Genomic DNA, 15,044 nt, shown 5'->3' on the forward strand with positions numbered 1-15,044 from the left:
TGCATATCACATATATGACAGTATACTAACAATATACTATGTCTAAATTACAGCATACATTTTTCTCCGTGAAAAAAATCTGACCAGGAACGTGAAATCACATATCGGTGTAAGTGTGCAAAGACTAGGATTAAAGGAGACTCCTCTTAAACTTGGACAGAGACTGGAGAAAAAAACAATAAAGATAAGGTATGACAGCAGCGCTGTAGGACCTGGTGCTCATCAACCTAGACTTTTACTGGAGAAAGGCAGTTTTCATTCTTAACCAGGCAGGAATGAGAGATGTGTGTGTCATGCATAGTGCAGCCAACAGCCAGCAAAAGTCATTGCTAGAGAATCAATGTCATGCGGTTTTACAGGTGACTTGTATCACCTCCTTTGAGGTAAGCATTTTCTCTTATTGCTTGATAACAAAACATATTTTATCTAGAAGAAATAGAGACTCCCATCTGACAGTCACAATTTTGTATAAAGCAAGGTATTTTTTTCCTATTTTACAGAATTGCCGTTAATGGAGAACATTGATTCAAAGATATCATGAATTGCGTGCCATTGTTCACAATATTGTGGTAATGCAGTGATGCCGCCAAACCTACTAAATCTCCTGTGACATATGTTTATTATTCTCTTTTTCAACATGTTGTTTATCAAATGTCTGCTTTAATAATTTTATTATTTTTTTTCATGCTGATGAATATTTTTAATTATTAAAATATCTATTGATTTATACAAATAAACAGCTATATAGAAAATGTGGTTAAATTAAAAATGGAATTGTCATGATAGTTACCCATTGTCTTATTTTTTGGGTTGTGGTAAACTTATCTACTGTAAAATATAGTGTAATAAAAAATGTGATATTTTGATTGATTGATTGATTTCGTATTATAGATAAGTTAGTTTAAGTTAGTTATAATTTACTAAAAAACTACACTGAAAAAATAAGATATTGAAAAAAAAACATACGCGTAAGTCACAAGAATATTAAGTTGATAAGATGCAGAGAGAATATTTAAATTTGGAGTTAAATTAATACTTGGTATTAAAAAAAATCTGTAAATGAGTGATTAAATACTATAATTACTGAGGAAAATTGATAATAACGTATTTTATATGCAGTGCAGTAAAAATATTTATTTACTACACTGTATAAGTTGTAATATTTTTCTGCATCTTGTTTATATTTGATTTAAATAACATTGATGCACAGTTTTATGGAAGCAAATATAGATAGATATTTAGATAGATAGAGGTTTAATAAAAGGTGACCAACACTTTGTAAGGAAAGCTACTTAGAAAATTGTAAAAATACGTTAAAAAAAAGCAGACGAAAGGTCAAGGTTACGGCCAGTATTACAGTATCAAATATTCTAATTGCTGAATCAACTTAATTAGCAAATAAATCAACACACTACACATATGCTAGATAAAGCAATATTAACAATCAGTTTTATGATATCTATCATCTTTCTTAGTTATCAGTAGCGTAAACTGAAATCACAGGTTGTAAGTGATTATAGTGTACCAGACATGCAGGATTCTTATTCTACAGCGTTTGTTCAGACCATAACGTGGTGGCAAACATAGAATATTTTCCAGGTTTTCCTTTGTCTAGAGTATATTTCTGTAATATAGAACACTTGTAGGCCCATGTCGAATGGAAAATCTGCTAGTAGTTCTGCAGCGACCGCTTCTAGGATAACCAGGCCCAACCAGCATTCATAGGACAAAGATTTTGTAGTGAAAGGATGTGGCAGTCTAAGGAGGAGGAGAAGGGGGCTGGGGAATGCAATACAAAATTTGTAGTCTGTTGTACCTGCAGAAGGTACCATAAGGATCACTTAAGGCAGTGTTTACTCTGCTGCGATGGGCCTCTGAAACCGTTATCATACCAGTGACTCTTAAAGACTTTAAAGTTAAGATTGTTTGTCAGATAATTTCAATTCTAATGGTGCTTAATGATGCATGGAAGATTACAGAGCGTGCTTTATTTGATTTTCCTGACCACTCTTCACAACAGACAAGGTATAATGTATTACACACAAACATCTCACAATGCCAGTGATGAACGACATGCAGCCGTATATACTCCTCTTATCTTCCTAACACATATGCAGGATTTACAAGCAAAATCAAAAGACACAAAAGTAAAGGAGATGTTGAACACTTACACTGGTTTTACAATGTCCAAAGTCTGACACTTCACTTATATGTAACTTGCATCCAGATAAAGAGAAGGAACATGCCCTGAGACAAGTAGCTGAAAGCACAATGTCTTGGATCCTGTCTTCGTGCAGGGAAGAAGCTGGGCCAGACGCAGGTTGGTTCTGAATAGGACCGAAGATAATACGGAAGCTGGAAGCTGAGAGATGAGGGTTTTGACAGGAGGTTTAGAAACAGCTGGTGGTACCGGTGAAAGGGTTCCTGTCCAGTGCAAGCATCCTGATCACTGATCACACACAGCAGAGAGGAGACATTCCCAGATCCCACAGAAACTTTTCCTTGATCTTCTCTAAAAAATGTTTCTCAGAGATAGAATTTTTGGCCTTCTTTCTCCCTCCCCTTTGAGTCTCCCCCTCCTGCTGACGTTGCTGCTGTCAATCAGTCCCAGTAGAACTCTGTTCCAGCAATATCATGCACACAAAACTTAACTATTTTAGTCCTTCATATATTACTATGCTACTGCTTTATGAAAGCAGCTCATAATCTAATTCCATTGACCATTTCAATTCATAACTTACACCTATCCTTCTAAACTCCCTCGTGCTGGGGAAGGAAAACAGGACTTGCTACGTGCATAGCGTGACTCAGAATTATGAGTAATTTACAGACTCCTTGCTATTATGTGCAAATAAAAAGAATACTTGGTTAATTATTTAATGCAAAAAATGTAATTTATTCCATGTTAAGAAAAACTGTACTACAATACAGTAGGTATATGCTTTTTTACCAGAAAAGTATTTTATTAGAATAGAAAATAATACCAAAAAATGAACCTTTAAACTACAACTGGTCATCACATCTTTCAATGAATCAGTACTACATACTAAATCATTCTACAATCCATATAGATACTGTATGCGTATATATATGTATATATATATATATATATATATATATATACATACTTTTTATTTTTATTTTTTATTCTCAGAAGTCATAGCAATAGTACGATAGTATAATTTTAGCATCTACTACCTATAGAAATCAATTAACAATAAGTAAAAGCATTACAGTAGTGATTGAAAAAGAAATAAAATAATAGCTTGTAGGAAGGCCTCAGCTTCGGCATAGTTTCTCTTTCATCTGGCGGGCAAACAAAGACGAATTGTCTGCATGTGAAATTTGGTTTTGTCAGTCGCTATGCACATCTTTATGTCTCCTTCATACATATTTTAATATTATTAGCATATTATATAAGACTATCCTATGTAAGCAACTTACATATGCAGGCTATATATTCTAGCCAAATCCTGGTTGTTACAAGTAAGGCTATAAATTACGAGACGGTGATTTTACATAAAATAAATCAACAAAACATATAGCAAATAACGAACCCATGATAACTGACAAGATTTTTTGTTATTTATACAAAATTGTTATCAGGAATTGAGATTAAATAGAAATGTTACGTGTGAACTTATACGATTAGGGCTAATGAATATTCAGCATCCAATAAACAGCTTTGAGTGGGATGAAGACTGATGATGAATTTTTAATTTAAGGTCAAGAGGGTTGTTGCCCAGAGATGGAAATATGTTTTTTTTTTTTTTTTTGGTGAAATATGAACAATGGCAATGCTTCAGCAAACAGTTTGCTATATATCATTACACAAAGCAAACTATTCATTTAGTGCCAGCCGCTATTAAAGAGCCAAACATCGAGACAGTAATAAATAAATATTATGGAAAGGCTGTACAATGTCAAACTAATGCATTTTACTTCACTTCTAAGGCCATGCTTAACGGTATAGTGTGGGACTTGTATTCTGCAGAAATTGTCACAAACACACAGCAGCGTTCAGCAACGTTAGGACCACATAGATATGTACTGCTGGTGGATTTTTTTTTCTCATTTCCTTCCATACCTTACAATGGACTGTGATTGGAATACATTATCTGCTTCTAAGCCAGTGTCTGTGAAATATCTGAGATAGATCTGGTCTTTTTACAAACTGCTCCTATTACTACTTACTTGCTCACATACTGTTATGCTGTCATGTCAGAATTACCCAGAAATGTATTGGGTTTTACTATCTGCATTTAGAAATACAAAAAATCTGAACAGATAAATACATTATCAACGTACATAAAATAACGCTGTTATTGCATGGTTTGTCCACAGGAATCTGTATAAATAAGTAGATGGAAAGATAATAGAAATTGATAGATGATAGATAATACAGGTAGATAAAGATAGCTAGATTAATAGATAGATGTAGGTACTGTAAGTAGAAAGGTAATGACAGATAAATGAAAGATGTAGAAATAGGTACCATAGAATAGATAGACAGACAGACAGGCAGACAGGCAGACAGATAGATAGATCAATAGATAGATAGATAGATAGATAGATAGATAGATAGATAGATAGATATGAGGTAGGTAGATAGATAGATAGATAGATAGATAGATAGATATGGGATAGATAGATAGATAGATACTGTAAGTAGATAAGTATTAGATAGATAAATGATAGTTAGATACTATATGTAAATGAATAGATTACAGAAATAGATAAATAGATTATAGAGGTAAATAGGCAGATAATAAATAGATTGATAATACAGCTGTAGATGCTATAAGTAGATAAATAGATTATAGGAATAGATTGCTTATATATAGGTACTATAATCAAATGGGTATATTATACAGATGGATAGAGATGGTTGATAAAGGCGATAGATAGATAGATTTATTGATGGATAGATAGATGATAGATAGATAGATAGACAGATAGATAGATATGGATAGATAGATAAATAATAGATAGAAAGATAGATAGAGAGATAGATAGATAAATCGATAGATATGGGATAGATAGATAGATACATACATACATACATACATAGATAATTCATTGATAGATATGAGATAGATATGGGATAGATGATAGATAGATAGATAGATAGATAGATAGATAGATAGATAGATAGATAGATAGATAGATAGATAGATAGATAAGATAGATAGATATGGGGTAAATAGATAGCTAGATAGATAGATAGATAGATATGGGATAGATAGATAATAGATATTAGATAGACATAAATATACTAGACAGTTAGTAGTGATATAAAACATTAATGCAACATAACTATATATGGATTTCCATATAAGAAAAAATAGAGAAGTAAATTACAGTTCCAATTATTTTATTGTATTTAAGGTGCCATATTGATTAAGTGAAGTATGATTTATCCCAGTCAGTATAGTCAGTGAAATAGACTGGTTATAAAAATCCTGACTGAACATTCAATCTATTATACCAACTTCAAAAAAGTACACCAATGTGACCATGTATAGATGTATTGCATTACTTTTTGATTATTTGCACCTAGTGTAATATGTTATTAACTGTGTAATGTATGGTAACCAATTTCATAGCTTCGGAGTTTTAGCAGAATAGTGTTCTATAGGGAAATTCTATTAATAATCTTAAACAAGAATATATATATTACTTTACATTTTGCTAAAATAAACCCACCTTCCTTCACTCTCTCTATCATCAGTAAAAATGTATTCAGAGATATACTCTTACCAGTTCGTTGAATGCTGATCCTCTCAATCAGATGCACAAAGACCTTTATTTTTCCACAACCTCAAATTTACAAAGGCAACTAATTCTCCAGCATACCGATAGTATAAGAAAGACAATGCTATAAAACTACTGGTTCTTTATGGGCAAGATTTTATCAGATTTTCTTGAAAGAAAATTTAAACCAAACTCACTCCCACAGTCACGTGGTCTAAAAATTGGGAACAGAAGCAGGATAAAGTATACTGGGGTCAACCTTTTAATGAACCATTTTCCCACTCTCAAAAAAAACGTTCGTAGGAAAGATACAAAGATGTTTTGCTAAAAGCATGAAGAAATTGCTGCGGTAAGAGTCACAGATGATTTTCCTAATAGTTGTAGCTTTAGATATAATAAATATACATGATACATTTTATAAAGGTAAAACAAGGGTTTTTTTGCATGCAGAAAGCAAAGTGCTCCTATGTTTTTGAGCCATGAGGAATTTGATTCAATTAAGTAAATGCCCTTCATTAGTACAGTCATCCATTTACCTTGCAGGAGCCACCCCCTATTGCTTACCCTTAGAAATGTAACCATGCTAATTATGCTCATAACTTGAAATGTCTTGTCATGTTAGAACTTCAAGATGGTTTCCATAATAATTTTTAATCATTCTAGGAAGTGGACACATTAATAAATACGCTGCTCTTCAAAATCAAATGTCATGTTTATTTCTGGGAAGTGTTGCAGATCTATTAGACAAAGATCAAACATGGACATCCGTGAGAGCGATTGATTTAGTTCAGCTGTGGTTTGTGCCCCTTTTTTTTATTTTCTACTTATGTTGGTTTTTGCCATCGAGTGTTTTATCCATATACAACCTGTATTCACTATTAGGATGCAAATAATACATAGAAGTGGAAATAGTCATGTCGTACAGACCAGGAAAGTAGTATCTCTTCCAGAACCTGTTTTAGTAACTCGTTTAGACATTCCACAGTGAAATAACGTATTTATGCAGGATTTATCAGTGTCATCATTAATATTATTACTATGTCTTAAAAATGTGATTTAATTAAACCGGAGTGCAAATAGCCAGTGGAATTCATGAATAATTAAATTATTTTGTAATATTTTGCATATTGTAAACATTACTTTGTAGCATATGAACACAAGTACTTATACATAACAATCATAGGTAGAAATACCATTTTAAACACTATGAATTGCATTATTTGATATTAATGGTGTGTAAAAGATGAAGATTTTGTATTTTTGTACCTCTTTCTTGAGGTTTTCTCTACTAAAAAGATCTTCAAGGTGTGATCTGTCTCCGAGATCTAGGTGGAGGCCCAAGGTCTGTGTCAAGTTTACACTTTATATCTCCTTACCGTTAACAGTGATCTCTGCAAATGGAACCTTGAACTTTAAAGAAATTACAGCACTGTGTAAGTAAATTTTTTGTCAGCAGGGAGACACGACAAACACGCCACGAAAAGGCGACTTGTCTGCAGACATACTTATAAGAAACATCCAGCTTAACAGATATATTGTTTGCACTATATAGCTTCGTTACATACACTTGCTTGAATGGCTCTCACATATCCACAGAGGTTGTCCTCACATGATTATATAAGCTGAAATGTGGCATTTTATCCCTGTTTATGTTGAAACAATCATTACATTTCTTAACAACTAAATATATAAATGCCAATGATGCAAATTGTTTGATCAGGGTAGATCTTCTGAATACCCATAATCTCCTTCACTAACAGTCTAACCTTTATTATGCATATGTTCAGATATTGTTAAATACTTTCCTACTTTCCACGTGTTTTGTGGTCCACAGTTATTGACGAGGGTCCAAGTAAGTAAAAAAAACAACTCGGTTGTGTTAAACCAATGACTGTACAAGGGAGTGAGAAGTTTTCATTTCAGGACATTCCATCTACACACCTAGTAATCTGTGTGATGTGAAGATAATGGTCATCATGAAGCCTCAGTGTCTACACCCTTAAATAAGAACTACTAAAGGATTGGCAATTTATGACGAAGGGATTTACCTTATCTGATGTGTAGGTCAGGTTAAAAGACATGCTTTTAGTGTAAATTCAAGAATTTTGGACTCAATTTTGAAAGACGAATAAAGAGTGTAATTTATAGATTATGCAAAGGTTTTGAAGGAGAATTGGCTTCATTATGTGACCCAATGTGGTTTTAATTTTGTGAAAAACACTTGAGCTTCTAAGACTTATGTATATAGATAGATAGATAGATAGATAGTTAAGCAGTAAAGCATGACTGCGTGATTTTGAGCTCTCTGTCTTTCTAGCGCTACAATAGGTGATCTAAATTTTACATGAGCTTTGCACATTAAGCAAATAGCCCTATTTGCCCATTTTTACTCAATGCCAAGAGTCACCCAATAGCAGTGGGTTTTAGTGGCAGAGAAAAGCAAGCAAAAGCATTGATACATGGTAGGGCATCACTAGAAGATGAAGAAAACCCCTTGGCTAAGTAATAGATGTTAGTGACTCACAGCTCATGCGCATAACAATTTCCTTTGCAGAGAGGCTTTTAATAATTGCAATCTGATCCAAACTAATGCAATTAGGCAGTAATTTACCTATAGAAAAAAATTGGAGCCGTCAATTAATCAGTTGTTTTAAAAAAGCATACTGGTAATGTCATACATTTTTATAATAGATGTAACATAATAATGCATTTTTTACGCTTAGATATATAGTTATATATTATCATCATCATTAATAGTATAGCAGTTTTACATACAGACTAGCCAATAATTAAGAAGTATAAATAGAGTGACGTTCTCTATCTCTTCTTGGTTTACAGGCTTCAATTTATTGTATCACTCAGGGGTATTAATTAATGTAATAGTTGAAGTGTACAGTTCAAATCCCAATAGCTAGAAGACACCCTAAACATGACGCTTTCCTAAAGATGATGCTTTCTCTTAATAACCTGTGTCTAAAGGAAGTAGAAACCATGTTCTTGCATCATTTTCTATTTCCTCCTACTCAATGACTTTTAATTGAAGTGTGCCTACGAGGTTCTAAATGATTTAACTTGCCCTTAGTAATTAACCAGTAAAGGATGCAATATAACCAGGAGAAATGAATAGAAAGAAGTGAAAAGAAAAGTATGGTGCATTTTAAATCCCCCTATATTTTAAAAACCATATGATGCTTTTCCCTTTCTGAGCAAGGCACGTGTGATCTATAGAGGGGGCTATAGAAATCCTTGAAAATATATTTTTCATATTAAATCATAAAACTCCAAGTTCAGACATAGTTAAAAGATATTTTTAACAATAAAGTTTCCAGATTATGCTACGCTGTATATGTTTGCTGTAAAAGAATATACAAGTCATAATGGTCAAGTTGTCAAATTTATTGACTAAAACTAATGATGTCAGGCAATGGAATGAGTATTTTTTCTACCTTTTTAACTGTTTTTTTTTAAAAAAGGTAGCTAATAGTATGAATTAATTCTTAATTAATCAATTAATTAATGGACATTTGACAGAACCCCTTTATTTCAAATTCATGAAAAATGACATTAGTTTTTATGAACTAATCTTAAATATGGTGGTTAACAAGAATGGAGACATTTGGCACAGCTTTATCCATACTGGGGTTTGTTCATGTTTAGGTGCTTTGGAGAATCTTATTCCTAGATCCAGTGTTTTTTATTGGCCTTAAAATGAAAACTGAAAAAAATGCATTAGTCAACAATTTGAAACATACATGTCAAAATTTGCAATTTATTGTATAAATAAAATACCATAAACAGTTGAAAAGCCATAAAAGTAACATAATTTACCAGTGGTCTAATCACCATTTTATGGTCTAATGCTTTACACATACTCATCTCTTATATACATATATGAACAATATTAATTTTCAAGGTCACTAAGCTTAAGCTTCTGTGATACGGTAGAGCACAATTGCCATTTTGACATACCCCAAGAAAACTTTTTTCCCATAGCCTAAGAAAACTTTTTTTTAAGTATTATAACAAGTTTAAAGCACGAATGATATGTAAACAGACCAAGTGACTGCATACAAAAGCTGTCAATTCTCCCTTCTTTGAACTTTCTATTTTAAATTCCTATATAAGGATTGAGAAATAAACCAAAAATCTTCTTGATCCTAAAGCCAAAAATATTTAACTGCATCAACATGCTCTTTACTACTGGTAAATACTACTGGTTGCACATTATTTGTCATAAAATGGGACAGAATGTTTACGAACATGAAGAAAATGAATGTACAAGAATAATCTTGCTTAAATATTTAGCATATCACGCAGGGTCAGTTGTTCATTCATTGTGATCATTTGGAAACTTTTATTTGTTTAACCTTGTCAGGACGTGGAATATCACCTCGGTCAATTTTTATGGTAGTGTAATGTATATGCGTTGCTCCTAATAGACCATTCATATTCGTTAACATGCTAAAACCCAAATAATAGAAACAAAAATGCAAAATAGTAAGCTTAGATTTATAATAAAAATACAAATCAGATAATAACACTCAAAAATTAGAAAACAACACATTAATGATGCCCATTGTTTAACATTAGTGAAAAAATGCTAATTTGATTATTTTTTTCTTTTTCTGGTATTATGATATATTTGTAAATTGTATTTCTTTCTTTTCTTTTTTGTGAAACTCAAACTGTAAAAACAAAAGAATGGATATTTTTTATTCAATTTCAATTTTAAATAGTTTTTTTTAAATTCAAAGGAATAATGGAAGCATTATTGGTGATGATATAATTATTGTTAAAAAAAGAGTAAATATATTCAAATGTGTCAGTGTTGGAGGATTGTTGAAAAATGTTATGACCTGTGAGAAATAAAATGTTTGTATTTTTTGGGACAATGTAATAAAAAAATGAATCAGTAGATAGCTCGTAGAGGCCTGGAGGAGTAGAGTGAAGACAGTGTTCAATGTATGGAATCTTCCATGGTGTGAGGAGATGATTTGTTTGTTTTTCAAAGGCTGTGAAGAATGACCAAAGTAGATTGTCAGCGCTTTCACGATAGATTGCTAGGCACATTGAAAATGCATTGATCTGTTTTTTCACTTTGGCAATGATTTGCTTAAGAAAGATCAGCAGAGGGAGTGATTCTTATCTACCCATTGCTCCACTTTTTCTGACAAAAGGATGAAAGTGTACAAGATATTCTATGAATCTGTTACCCTGACTTATGTGATATTGAAGAATATTATTTTATTGTCCCTTATTTGATATTGTATATATTTCTGCTTACTTATGAATATATTGCTATATATCTTGCATATTATAAAAAAATCTAGTGTGAATTGTGTATAATTGTCATAAATAAAAATCTGCAATGTTTTTTACTTTATAAAAAAATAAAAAAAATTTAAAAAAATTCACTGGCTTGCCTCAGTTTTGGGAAAGAATGATTTGTGTGTGGTTAAAGAAATGACATTGGTTGTTACATATATGTCTTGCAGATTTCTTCGGATTGAGATGCATGATACTAAGTATGGTTTGAGGTACAGCAAAAGTGTAAGGACAGCCTTAAACCCCTTGTCAGCATCTGGTCGCAAAACAGCAGTTAATATAATATTAGATTTGCAGGATTTATCAGTGGTCTGGAAGTCCAGCATGGGTGGATAGCACTGGGCAAATCTAAATCCTTAATACAAAGACCTCAACAGCCTATTAGAGGCACTTGACTTCCATTTGGAAATGTTAACTTAATTTTACCCATTTTCGGTTACTGACCTGGTATCCACATCAGAAAAAAAAAATCTTGGCAAAAGATCAGAGATTCATTAATTCAGTATTATGTATTTGTGTATAAATTAATGAGTGAATTATGTGTATCATAAATAAAACAGACATGGCAGTGGATGCAGTGAATTTTAACGTGCTTTTGAACTTTTGAGTGACTTAAATATTAAAAGTTATTTCACAGACTTAGATAAAGAAAATGTGGTTTATATTTATTACAATGAACGAAACATCAATAATTTAGGACAACATTTGTTTACAATTAAGATTATGATTTTTTTTATATAGCTTTGATGGTTATTTCATCATATCACTACTCAGAGATCAACACGTAACACGTTTACTAGGTGTTTTAGCTTAAAGAATGATTACACAGGGATTTTTGGGGAGGGGGCAAAATGATTTCCTTTTATGGGACATTTCATAAGTTTTAAAGGGCTAAAGGGGTCTAGTTAAAATATTTTTCCCACAAAAAAAAGCAATGACAACGAGTAGAAAATTGGTAATAACTGAATGTGCATTGCATTGAATTAGGTGTTTAATAAGGAGTAAGAGAGGAAATGTGCAACAATGCCTACATTTAGGCTTGAACTTAATAATACAATATTTAGATATATAAACCTTTCATTAATATTTTGGATATACATAAGCCCACAAATGTATGTTTTATGTTTGCTAGAGTTATGGAATGTAAAATTGTTTTATGAAACAATAACATTAATTGATCTTGATTTGTTTCAGCCATTAATAGTACATGGAAATCAGAATGTCCACAAGTTTTATGGAACACTTGTGTTTATAGACTTTATTAATATAGGTACATTATATGCTTTTTTTTTATCAATGATAGAAAAAGAAAATCAAAATTGATTCAGGATAAAATTTTTATTCAAACATATATACAAAGTTAGTCAGAGACATTGACTGAGCAAATATATTCTAATCATGAACATAGCATGGCTGAAGCATAATAATCATTCCATCTACCTAGATGAATAGTTTATGTTCTTTAATAGAAAATGTTTTTTGACCAAGAGCCTTAAATAAGCTGGATTGCAGTAGATATTACACTGGGTCACAGGGTCCAGTAACAGCTCATTAGTGCTACTGAAATCAGCAAGTATTACACAATAGGGTACAAAAGTCAAGTAGTGATACCTGAGATGACGTACACATAGAGCAGAACAACAGGATCTCGCCTTAATCCACTGTCTGAAATGATTGATCCGGAACACTGGTTTGCGGCATCTTGAAACAATGCTTTCTAGTCGTAGAGGTCTGAAAAGTAGCTAGAACTTTCGATAATAAACTCATGGTTTGATTATTGATACATATTATGCATACACATATGGTTTATATAATGTATGACGATATAGAAAGGTAGGTCACATAAAGATGAAATGATAGTTGATATAGATATTAATATATAATCTAAGCAGATAGATGATGTTAAAAAAATTATATATATAAATAGATAAATAGATAGATGTTAGAAATATAAATTGATAGATGATGTTAGTTAGATAGATAGATGATGTTTGTTCGATAGATAGATATAGATAGATAGATAGATAGATAGATAGATAGATAGAGATAGATAGATAGATAGATAGATAGATAGATAGATAGATACTGTAGATAGATAAGTAGATAATGGTTGTTTAGATAGATAGATAGATAGATAGATAGCTATAGATAAATGATAAATAGATAGATAGATAGATAGATAGATAGATAGATAGATAGATATCAATATCAGAAGGGTTAAACTAACATATTTTGCACAGTTATTTTAAAATTCTAACAATTTACAAAAAAAAATCTTTTCTAGTACTATGCCCAGAGTATATTCTATGGGATAGATTTCTGGTCCAAAACTCTCTATTTTGCATCTTGGAATACATGAATCTATTTAATTTACTTAAGTCTTAATGAACACAGCTGCAATAAAGATCTGTATCGGATACCACAGAATTATAAAGGTACTTCCATTTCTTCTAGATTTTTTGAGGCTGAACCTAAAGCTTACTTTTCCAATGGATTTCACATATAAGTATATAATTACATATCATTCATAGAAATACTAAATAGAGGAGCAAACAGTGCCATAAGAAGCACCTGGAGGTCTGTGGCTCTCTTCAGGGTTTTGTGCCCAGTACTGCAAGGCATCGGTACTAACCACTGAGCCACCAAATCATTTACAACACTATTTTTGCTGTACATGAAAATATTTTATATACTTAATTTTTATGGGACTAAAGCAATCAGTTCAGAAGATGAAAGTTATTTCTATCAATTGTAAATGGTTAAGCTATAATAATAATTACTATTCTTGAAGGATTAATTCACATACTATATGAAAAAATATATGTGCAGCTAATCATATCATAAAATTTACAAAGAATATTGCTGATATGATTGTACTTTGATGACAAAATTCTAAAAGTAAAAATATCGCAGCAGTGGTCACATTGATTGATATGTGTATGAACAAATTTAGTAGCAGAAATACTATTTTTATTTTTTTTAATCTTTTTGTGTGCGTAAATATGGGTTAGTAAGTGGTACATGCCCTCAAGCCATATTTTTAAGGTCATGAGTATGGTTTAAAAATGGACTTGCCCTAAATATACATATATCAATGCAACCATTTTGCGACTCACAAAATCTTTCCCAGTCTTAATGATGAAAGAACTTATAGGCATGAAGTCGCTTTCCTCCCTTGTTCTTTTTAGGTACTTCAGTAAAAGAAGTAAAAAAAGCCAAACAATATGTTGCATGGAAAATATTTGTGCCCTTGATGATTTTTTAAAAACATTAAAATTTGGTTTAAAAAAATACAGACGCAATCCATAATTTAGAAACAGCAGTGTTGGATATTGAGCAGCACACCACACACCACCAAAACCACACCACACCACACCACATTGGACCTATACCTTCACCCTTGATGATGCTATGATTGTGGTGAAATGTCTCATTCTGTGATCTACTGCATAAATCTAGCACTGGGAATTCAGAGTTTTCCTTCCATATGTAATATGAATACAAATTTTCTTATTAATTTAACCTTATTTAATTACAAATATATTAATAATATACAAACATTCATTTCAAAATAAAGTTGACAAAAGACAAAATTACTTACCAAGCAGCAAGGTGCAGGGACACTAAAGTTATAGTTGTGGAACATGAAATAAGAGATAGTTGTTAGTCATTTCTTAAAGCATCTATAATATTTTATTCAGAATTTAAGAGGATATGAAACAGTGTACTTATAAAGTTCTTATAAAGTAAGTGTGAAGAGATAGTAATCCGTACAGGGTTGATTTATAAAACTATAGATAACAAGTTATATAATGTTCATAACTCCCTTGCCCTTTGATACCAATCATTCTGGTTGCACCTATGGGAAATTTAACTTTGTTGTATCATCTAATATGAGGAGAGAGCTGATTGATTAGAATCTTTTAAGGTGACCATATCCAGAAGAGGCAGCATCTTCTAATATA

General features: G+C 31.8%; 1 protein-coding gene across 4 annotated transcripts in view; it reads right to left on the reverse strand.

The window, feature by feature from the left end:
* TBX4 (T-box transcription factor 4) overlaps positions 1–5,860 on the reverse strand; it is a 336,315-nt gene extending 330,455 nt beyond the window's left edge. For 3 of the 4 annotated variants that reach the window (XM_077299630.1, XM_077299629.1, XM_077299627.1), the window contains exon 1: positions 2,172–2,508. The gene's annotated coding sequence lies outside the window, so the exon portion shown is untranslated. Of the gene's footprint in view, positions 1–2,171; positions 2,509–5,760 lie in introns of those variants that run through there. The other variant, XM_077299628.1, reaches the window with a different exon arrangement.
* Positions 5,861–15,044: the final 9,184 nt, after the last annotated feature.

This window comes from Ranitomeya variabilis, chromosome 3 (genome assembly GCF_051348905.1).
Source record: "Ranitomeya variabilis isolate aRanVar5 chromosome 3, aRanVar5.hap1, whole genome shotgun sequence".
Lineage (NCBI taxonomy): Eukaryota > Metazoa > Chordata > Amphibia > Anura > Dendrobatidae > Ranitomeya > Ranitomeya variabilis.